The sequence below is a fragment of the Chlorocebus sabaeus genome, chromosome 9, assembly GCF_047675955.1.
Source record: "Chlorocebus sabaeus isolate Y175 chromosome 9, mChlSab1.0.hap1, whole genome shotgun sequence".
NCBI classification, from domain to species: Eukaryota; Metazoa; Chordata; class Mammalia; order Primates; family Cercopithecidae; genus Chlorocebus; species Chlorocebus sabaeus.
In genome coordinates, this window is record NC_132912.1 from 25,678,222 (window position 1) to 25,688,488 (window position 10,267).

At 41.7% G+C, this 10,267-nt stretch overlaps 1 pseudogene; it reads right to left on the bottom strand.

The window, feature by feature from the left end:
* Positions 1-7,698, bottom strand: part of LOC119618771 (GPN-loop GTPase 3-like) — a 33,518-nt pseudogene extending 25,820 nt beyond the window's left edge.
* Between the last annotated feature and the right edge of the window lie 2,569 nt (positions 7,699-10,267).

Here is a 10,267-nt window from a genome sequence, read left to right on the forward strand (position 1 = left end):
CCTGTGATTCCAACTGAAGAAAAGAGGCAGAAAATAAGAACCTTATTCCTCTCCCTGAAGTTACTGTTTTCCTCAGTCTTTGTTTTATTCTCTTTCCTTCAATTTTTTTTTTCTTTTTTCCAGAGACAGAGTCTTGCTCTGTTGCCCAGGCTGGAGTGCAGTGGTACAGTCAGAGCTCACTGTAGCCTCAAATTCCTGATCTCAAGGGATCCTCCCACCTCAGCCTCCCAAGTACCTAGGACTATACTGCCACCACACCCGGTTATTTATTTCCTCCAATTTTTGTACTCCATCTCTGTGCTGTTCTAGGTAACTAATATTTTCCATGATTAAAAACTGTATCTGGCCAGGCACAGTGGCTCACGTCTGTAACCGCGGCACTTTGGGAGGCTGAGGCGGGCGGATCACTTGAGGTCAGGAGTTCGAGACCAGCCTGGCCAACATGGTGAAACCACGTCTCTACTAAAAATACAAACATTAGCCAGGCATAGTGGTGTGCACCTGTAATCCCAGCACTTTGGAAGGCCAAAGCAGGAGGATCTCTTGAGGTCAGGAGTTCGAGACCAGCCTGGTCAACATGGTGAAACCCCAACGCTACTAAAAATATAAAAATTAGCTGGGCGTGGTGGTATGCACCTGTAATCCCAGCTACTTGGAAGACTGAGGCAGGAGAATTGCTTGAACCCAGAAGGCGGAAGCTGCAGTGATCTGAGATCATGCCCCTGCACTCCAGCCTGGGTGACAGAGCGAGACTCTGTCTCAAAAATAAAAGTAAAAAAAGTAAAATAAAAATTATATCTTCTGTTCAAATTGTATCCATTCTAGTGATAAACGACTCTTTTCTCTACCAGTGTTTCACAATGTTTAGTGATCAGTCCACCTGCGTTGGGATCCCCTGGAATCCTTGTAACATACTGATTCCATTGATCAGAATTTCTGAAAGTGAGTCCTAAGGGTTTGTATTCTTAACATGCTTTTGTGGTAATGCTGTGGCAATTTAGAGCCACTGACCGAGATATTTGGTTACATGGCAGCAGCTACATCAGTGAATGTATCTCACCCCTGCACCCAGCCCTGACATACCTTCAGGTGAGACCCAAACAGAGAGCCTGGCTGAGTTGGGAGCCCTGGGACAACAATTTTGTGCTTTAATTGCTGCCCCGGTTTTAATGGGGCACTTTGCCTTTACGCACTGCTAAGCGATTCTGCTGCCGTGTACACTCCCACCTGACACATATAGCGGGAGAGACTAAAAATAGACCCCACCTGCACAGAACATCCCAGAACAGGGCTGCTTCCTTCCTTCTGTTTCTGTGATCCAGGGACATTGCTCGAGAAGCATTTGTTCTCAATTACTCTTGCTAAGAAATGACACGTGCGTTCAGACAGCAGTGTGACCTCTTTTATGTTAAAAGAACTTGAATGGGAAAAAAAACCAAAACTGCAATTATGGTCATACCTATTGACTATATATATATATATATATATATATATATATATATATAAACTAAATGAATATATCAAACACTGCATATACTTTTGGCATATTTGGTTTTCTCTTTCATGGAACATAGGGACTAATCTGTATTCAGTTTAATAATTATACATTATTGTGGTCTTACATAAAATTTGACCCAGAAACAAGAAATCAAGAATGTTCTTTATATATGTTCTATTTTATTTTATTTTATTTTCAATTTTTGTTTATTTTTATTTTATTTTATTTTATTTATTTTTGAAAGAGAATCTCGCTCTGTCACCCCGGCTGCAGCAGTGTCACGACCTCGTCTCACTACAACCTCCACTTCCTGGGTTCAAGCTATTCTCCCACTTTAGCCTCCTGAGTAGCTGGGATTACAGGTGCACACTACCTTGCCGGGCGAATTTTTATATTTTTGTAGTGATGGGGTCTCTCCATGTTGCCTAGGCTGGTCTCAAACTCTTGAACTCAAGCGATCCACCTGCCTTGGCCTCCCAAAGTTCTAGGATTACAGGTGTGAGCCACCGCACCTGGCCTATGTATCAGTTTTAAGGTGTTCAGAATACAGTGTAAATCAGTGGTTTTAAACCTAATGTGCACATAAGAATAATCTAAAGAACTCATTTATCTAAGGGTGTTTTGAACCCGTTCTGCTAGTGTATTAGTCGGGGTTTTCCAAAATAACAGAACCAATAGGCCTTACCCACACATCTATTTATCTCTGTGTGCATGCATGTGTGTATATTAGGTTGGTGCAAAAGTAATTGCGATTTTTGCCTTTACTTTCAATGGCAAAAACTGCAATTAGGTTTAATAAAGAAAGAGATTTATGAGGAGGAATCAGCTTGCATGATTATGGAGTCCGAGAAGCCCATGATCCGCTGTCTGCAAGCTGTAGATCCAGGAGAGTCAGTGGTCTAATTAAGTCCCAGTTCAAAGTGCCAGGGGGGCCACTGGTGCTAAGCCCAGACTAAGGGCAGGGAAGGTGGAATGAGATGTCTCAGCTCAAATACTGGGGCAGACAAAAAGGGGGGCAAGTTCTTCCTTCCTCTGCCTTTTGTGCTCTTCGGGCCTTCAGTGGACTGGATGGTGCCACCTGCATTGGGCAGGGCCATCTGCTTTACTGAGTCTACTGATGCTGATGTTAATCTCATCTGGAGCACCTCCACAGACACACCCAGAAATAAGGCTTAATCTGGGCACTGCATGACCTGGTTAAGTTGATACTATAATTAACTTCACAGCCAGTTCTCAGCATGTAGCCTTGGACAAGTTACTTAACCTCTCTCCCTCGATTTCTCCATTTGTGAAACTGGCATAATAACAGTATATATCTCATAGTGTTGATCTAAACATTAAATTAGTTAATACAAGGCTGGGCATGGTGGCTTATGCCTGTAATCCCAGCACTTTGGGAGGCCAAAGCAGGCAAATCACTTGAGCCCAGGACTTCAAGATCAGCCTGGGCAACATGGTGAAACCCCATCTCTACAATAACAACAACAAAAATACAAAAATTAGCCAGGTATGGTGGTATGCGCCTGTAGTTCCAGCTACTCAGAAGGGTGGGGCCGGAGAATTACTTGAGCCCTGGAGGTTGAGGCTACAGTAAGCACTGATAGTGCCACTGCACTCCAGCCTGGGCAACCCTGTCTCCACAAAAGAAAAAAAATAGTTAATATACATAATGCTTTAGAAAAGTGTTTGTCAAACAACATATATTGATATGTATTATCATTAAATGACAATTACTCATTGGATTGCTCATTAAAAGACTTGAAAACATGCATCCAGAGTAGATCCTGGAAATCTACATTTAAAATAATTATTGCTAATAATTCTGATGCCAGTGGCTCATGGACCATCGTTTGAGAGCTGGTAATCTAATAGGACCATTCATTTGAGTTTAGGAAAAAATGTTGGCATTCTACTTCTATTAGCTCTCTTTATCAGAAAATAGAAAATTTATTTTAATAGTACTTAAAATAGTAGCTGATGCTGGGGCCTTCATTATTCTATGATTTAGATATCTTATAGGGGTCTCCAGGAATTTCCTATAAAGTAGGAAAGGGAATCTCACAAGATAGGAGCTGATGGTGGTCCCTGCACCAGTGATCTTTCAGTGCACGATGATGCATTGCAATTTGCATTCATGCTGAATGAAATGAATTTATAGATTATATTTATCTAATTATAGATCATTACAAAAGAAACAATTGACTTGAAAAGATTTTTGCTAAAAGTGTATACATCCATGACAATGCTAACAATTTCAACAAAAGTTAAGAAGAAAATGACATTACCATTTGTCTTGGTTTTTGCACGATCCCTCTGCCAACCATATCTTCAATAAAAGCAATCTTCATATAATCAATCTGATAAAAAAGAGGCCCCCAAAAGTGCATTTATCAAGAATACTGTTTGAAATGTTAATGGTTTCATTAATAATTATTTCATCCCAAGTATACATTATGCTGTGATCTGTTAAAGAATTTCTCTAGTGCATTAAGACAGTTTGGAGAGTGGCTGGCACAGTGGTTCACGCCTATAATCCAGCACTTTGGGAGGCCGAGACAGGAGAATTGCTTGAGCCCAGGAGTTCAAGACCAGCCTGGGCAACATAGAGAGACCCCACCTCTATTAAAAATAAAAATGAAAACCTGGCCAGAAATGGTGGTGCGTGCCTTTGGTCTTAGCTACTTGGGAGACTTAGGTGGGAGAATAGCTTGAGCCCAGGAGTTCAAGGCTGCAGACAGCTATGATCATGTCACTGCACAAGACCCTGTCTCAAACAAATAAATAAAAGTTTGGAAAGCATTAGAGTAAATTTTGAGATTCAAAATTATCTTTGTTAACTAGTCAGTTCGTCTGTACAGAGATCAATAACAAAAGTAAAACGTTGTCTTTTTAATTTGAGAAAAAATGATCATCTCACTAGAAGTAAATTAAAGTGTACTACACAATCTAAAAGATCTCATGTTTTTTAAATGAAGTTTTTTCCTTGGAGCATAAAATAAAATTAAAACCAATTACTCAATCTGAGCCCAGTTGCAACTGACTTCTCCTTTCTGTTTGTCCTTAAGATGCTTGTATAACAAAGCAAATTCATGAGATATCTGAGTATAATTTCCCTGGGCGGTAGTTGATTTCCACTCAGCCTTGGGAGGTGACTCAACAAAAGAAAATTTGTGGGATAAAGAAGACTTAAATAGACAACAGATAAAAATTGATGGGATTGATGTCTCACTGTAAGCCAAATAGAATTTCTGCAGACCAAATGGTTTTGAAAGGCATTTACCGTATTGTGTGTAACTCTCTGTGATTATATCTGGGAGTCATCATTTCACTTTCACACTCATTGTCAAATGAACATCAGCCTCCAGTTTAACACTGTGTGGGGGAGGGGTCAGAGCGAATAACTCTTCGGTTTTTTATGGTAGGGAAATTATCATGTATCCACATTACTCAGACCTTTACAGAACATGTAGGTTACTTTGGACCTGAGCTTTGATATTTGTACTTTATGACATTTACTAATGACTCAAAAACATGCAGAGTACTCCTGAACTTTTAAATCACGGATATGTCTTCTGTTCTGTAGTACTACACTAACTACAGTAACCACCTGCCTACGAAAATTAAATATTGGTTCATGGTTATAATTACAGGCACAAGCTTAAGGCAGTGAAACTTAAAATTAAGTTGAATCATATGAAATGCCATTTTTTTGGAAGCTGGAAATGGTAAAAATCGTCAACTCTGGAGCCAAGCAATCCTAAACTCCGGTTGGTCCTGCCAGTGCTGGTGAATGGCTCCACTCCAATCTAGGGGTGCCCGGCTCCAAAGACAGCTCCTAAACTCTGAATGTTGTACCTGCATTTAACAGTCTCATAAAAAACAGTCTCATAACTGTAGTTAGTGTAGAGGGCTAAAATCCTCATGTACCGCATTTAATTACGTGAGAGACTTTCTTCAAAGAGAAGTTGGACTCTAACTTATAAAGTCTTTCAAATCCTGCATGTAGTGTTCATTTCCCCAAAGATATCTATGCTCATCAAGGTCCAGAAATTTGTAAATTTAGAGAAATAAAATTGACATATGAGTATACAGACCACAACTTAACCAAACAAATGAATTTTTCCTTCAAGATAGACTCTGTGGGAGCCTGTACATTTATTCTCAAGATGAGGTTATTATTTGAAATATAGTTGGTGCCCCTGTTGGCATTACTCTAAGAGAGAGTTTATAAAAAGCCTCCTCATTATCTTATAGTCACAGCTCATAAATCTGTTCACCTTGGGGTGATCAAATGAGAGGCTGGCAGGATATCAGTCTGTGTTTTCAATACTGGATATTTGAATAGCAATGAGAACACCAAGAGGAATGACCACTTTGTCAGAATTGAAATGAAGCCTTCCTAGAGCTAAAAACCCTGGGCTGAATGTCAAGAAGGCTTATGGATTGGTTTAGTAGGATAATTACGTGACTATTCACTGGTAAGTGAAAAGAGGAGAGAAATAAGCATGAAAAAGTCATACTAAATGGGATCGTATTTTGGTGTTTGGTGTCTGTCCCATCGATTTTCTAAGAAATTCCTAAATTCTGCTATATGATTTTATAAAAATTCTCTAATGTTTGAATGAAACAGCATAAGTGCCTTTGACTCTGTCGGATCAGTCCCCTCCAAACCTTCCGTGCTTGAAGGACTTTTCCTGCCCGCGATCCCCAGGAGGTACCCTTCCACAGGGACTCACACAGCAGCATATCTGTATACTCTATCCAGCTGTTCCTGTTAATAAGAGATAAAATTGAGACATAGAAGGTGAACACCTTTTATTTCCTTTCCCTTCTGGAAATTGCAGCACCCAGTGTGCCCTGAGTGTCAGTGTTCTATGCTTAGCGAGTCACTAAAAGCACAATTCACAGCCTCCCGTCAACAGCAGCTCTTGTCCCGGCTTCTCGGATGATTCCCATGAACTTGACATTCAACCTAAGGGTACAGAGTCATAAACCGGAGTTGGCTCTTTTTTTTTTTTTTTTTTTTTTTTTTTTTTTGGAGTGTTTCTTTTGTTTGATTTTTGTTTGAGAGAGTCTCACCCTGTCACCCAGGCTGGAGTGCAGTGAGCAGGGCTCACTGCAGCCTCAACCTCTTGGGCTCAACTTCCCACGTGGCTGGGATTCCCAAGTAGCTGGGACCACAGGCACACACTACCATGCCCAGCTAATTTTTTTTCTTTTTTTTTAATTTTTAGTAGAGTTGAGATCTCCTTATGTTGTCCAAGCTGGTCTTGAACTCCTGGGCCCAAACCATCTGCCTGCCTCGGCCTTCCAAAGTGCTGGGATTACAGGCACAAACCACCGTGCCTGGCCTGGGGTGTTTCTTTTGTACCATCATCTATTTGAGTGAATCTCCATGCAAACGACAAGACCCATGATTCTGTCTCACAGAGACTTTCAAATTAAGCCCAACCCAATTAGATTTTAATGTCAGTTTTTATTGACCTGTAGTAGAGAGGCTGATAAATTTTCCCAGTAAAACCTTGCTCCCAAACACTGTTTCATATTCCTGATCTTCTACACCAGCTGTTCTTAAATGGTTTCTCTCTCCACACCACAGAGTAATCTGACAAGAAAGATGGAATTAGAGCAACTCAGGACAAGAAAGATGGAATTAGAGCAACTCAGGACATCTCACCTCTTTTAGTTGTGTAACTGCCAACACTGTGGCCACATTACTGATGAAGGTGCCTTGCATGGAAGTGTCATCTGTTAGGTGTGTTAAAGAGAAAAGAGGCTAAGAATAATTGACATCAAAACCCACTGAGTTTAAAGGATGTGAGATGACACCCAGATGCCTGGGAGGGGTGGTAAACACAGGCACTATATTCTAAGAGCAGTCCTGGATTGCAGGACGGCCACTCATCACTTCTGCCAGGTCCAACTTATCTTCAGGATTGCTTGACTCCAGAGCTGGTTTTTGACCAGTTCTGGCCAACCAAACTGAGAGTTTCACAAGGTTCAGCTTCATGAAGCTCTGTTGCCTGAAGTTTGTCTTTTGTGTCCACTTGGTGCTCCAGGTATTTTCTGGTCTTACACCAACCTTCTCCAAATACTGCCAGTTGTTGAGTGGCCTCTTGCTGGGTCCTATAGTTTGCATTGTCCTTTAACTCTCTTCCTTTTACTGCATTCAAATCCACAGCTCTCCAGTTAGGGATCATGCTTCGGTGTTGCTGCAGCTTCTTGCATTACTTAGCTTCCCCTCTTAGAGCAAAATGGAACCCAAAGGAATCCACAGTAAGAGAATTTTTTAGAGTAAGGAAAGCAGAGAGGATAGCTTTGCATAGATCTGGAGTGATAGGACACCATTCTTGGCCCTCAATTCTAATCTAGCCAAGTGGCTGCCTACCTCATCTAGACATATGACTGTCTTTTCCTAAGGCCTTCTTGTGGTGACTTGGAAATTGGAAAACATATTACATTGTTCTCCAGGCCACACTCAAGATGTGTCTATTTTTGTTACTCATTTTGCAATGGCTTTAAATAGCATACCTTGGGAGGCATTTTGAGATCAAGGAGTTTACCTTTGAGATAATGTCTCTTCTTTGTCAGCACTGGGGCCACAAGATATGTGCTGTTACCATATTGCAATCCACTGGGATAAAAATAACTCATGATGTCAGACCTTCATCCCAGGAGTCCTGTCCTCTTGAGATCATCTTCCAGGAGGGGAGGTAGGGTGGGCCAGGCCCGGAGCCTCCACAGAGACAGAAATAAAGTGCTAATGGCCTTCCGCGACACGGACAAGAGTGGGAAGTGGACAGATATATTTATCAAGAGAAACGGCTCCAAGCATCTGCTACGTCCCCATTCTCCTCTTTTTCCCAGGTCTATTTCTGGCATCTCTTTCCACAGCACAGGCAGCTCCGCAGAATAAAAAGCATTTCTCCCACCTGCCCTGGCCTCTGACCTGGCTCTGAAAGAGGCAGGTTGTAGATGATGGTTGTCAGTGTCTGGAGTTTTCACTGAAAAACAGTCACCTGAAATGGAAAGACACACAGAGGGGAGTGATTTCATCACCATTGATTTCTCCCAGCTTTCGGTTTTGTATCTCCAGGGTGGAACTCAGTACAGCAGCATCCCTCAGTGGTTCCAGCCCAGAAGTGCAGGGGGAAGCCGGCTGTCTGTTCATGAATTGTGTAGCTCAAAAAGCAGAGGCCGAGAAAGCAAAACTTCAAACCTTTGTCAAAAGGGTGAGACCCTGCTCAGCACGATAGCTGAGGACAGCTCCCTCCTTCAGTGCTGATCTCTCTAGACTGACAGTTGACAGCTGATGAGCCCACATTCTCAGTCATGGGAACGACCTCACCTGGGCACCAGTTTGTAACGGATGGTTAAGAGGAAAGTAAGGGAATTAAATGCTGCACAGGAATTTGGCACCTCTGTACAGAAATAGAAAAACCGAATGAAACTTATAGTACCTTCCACTCAACGAAGATTCTTGTGAAGCAAAGTATATTTGGGAAAATATAGTAATATGATTTATAAACATATATGTATGTTTATATATATAAACATATGATATAATATGACTTATAAACACTTTTTAATCATTATAATCAATCTCTTTAAAGATCTTAGAGGGAACTTATTAATCAAAATGTAAGCCTTCTTAAAAGAAAACATTTCCTATATACTAATTTTGCACAGAAGCAAAAGATTAGATTGGGATTCTGCCTGTTGAGGAGAGACAAAGACAAGCGTGCCCCAGATGTCTGTGTTTGTGTGTTTACTTCGTACTTTCAATGCATCCGCAAGAATAGACTTGTGTTTCTCTTCTTAATCCACAACTGTTAGAGCTCACAGAATGTAAGTAAGGAATTTCATGAATGACGCGATAAGCCAAGGAACCTCCCAGCTACTGGGAGGCTGAGGTGGGAGGACCCAGCTACTGGGGTCAATTGCTTGACCCCAGTGGGTGGAGATTGCAGTGAGCAGAGAACATACCACTGTCACTCCAGCCTGGGTGACTGAGTGGGACCTTGTCTCAAAAAGCAAACAAAAAGCCGGGTGCAGCAGCTCATGCCTGTAATCCCAGCACTTTGGGAGGCTGATGCGGGAGGATCACTTGAGGCCAGAAGTTCGAGACCAGCCTGGCCAACATGGTGAAACCCTGTCTCTACTGAAAATAGAAAAAATTAGCCAGGTGTTGTGGCACATGCCTGTAATCCCAGCTACTCGGGAGGCTGAGGCACCAGGATCACTTGAACTGAGAAGGCAAAGGTTGCAAACAAACAAATAAACAAAAACACACAAGCCAAGAAACTTGACCCCAGTGTTTGGGTCTACCTCTAAAAATTCTGACTGAATAAGTTGCCCACTTCTCCGAATAGGTGCCCAAGCTCATTTTATGCTGCTCTAACAGAATACTGAGACTGGGTAATTTATTACAAAGAGAAATTTATTGGCTCACAGTTCTGGGGGCTGGGAAGTTCAAGACCAAGGTGCCAGTATCTGGTGCAAGCGTCTGCTGCTTCCTCACATGGTGGAAGGCAAGAAGGCAAGATGGGGTGGAACTTGCCCTTTTATAAGACACCAGTTCAACCCATGAGAGTAGAGCCCTATGGCCTAACCACCTCTTAAGGATCCTACCTCTTTATACCTCTTTATACTCCTACAATAAGAATTAAATTTCAACATGAGCTGTGGAAGCGACAAACATTAAAATGATAGCAATAAGGGAGAGGACCCCTCTCATGGAGAAGAGGGAAACATTTACTACTCATGTTT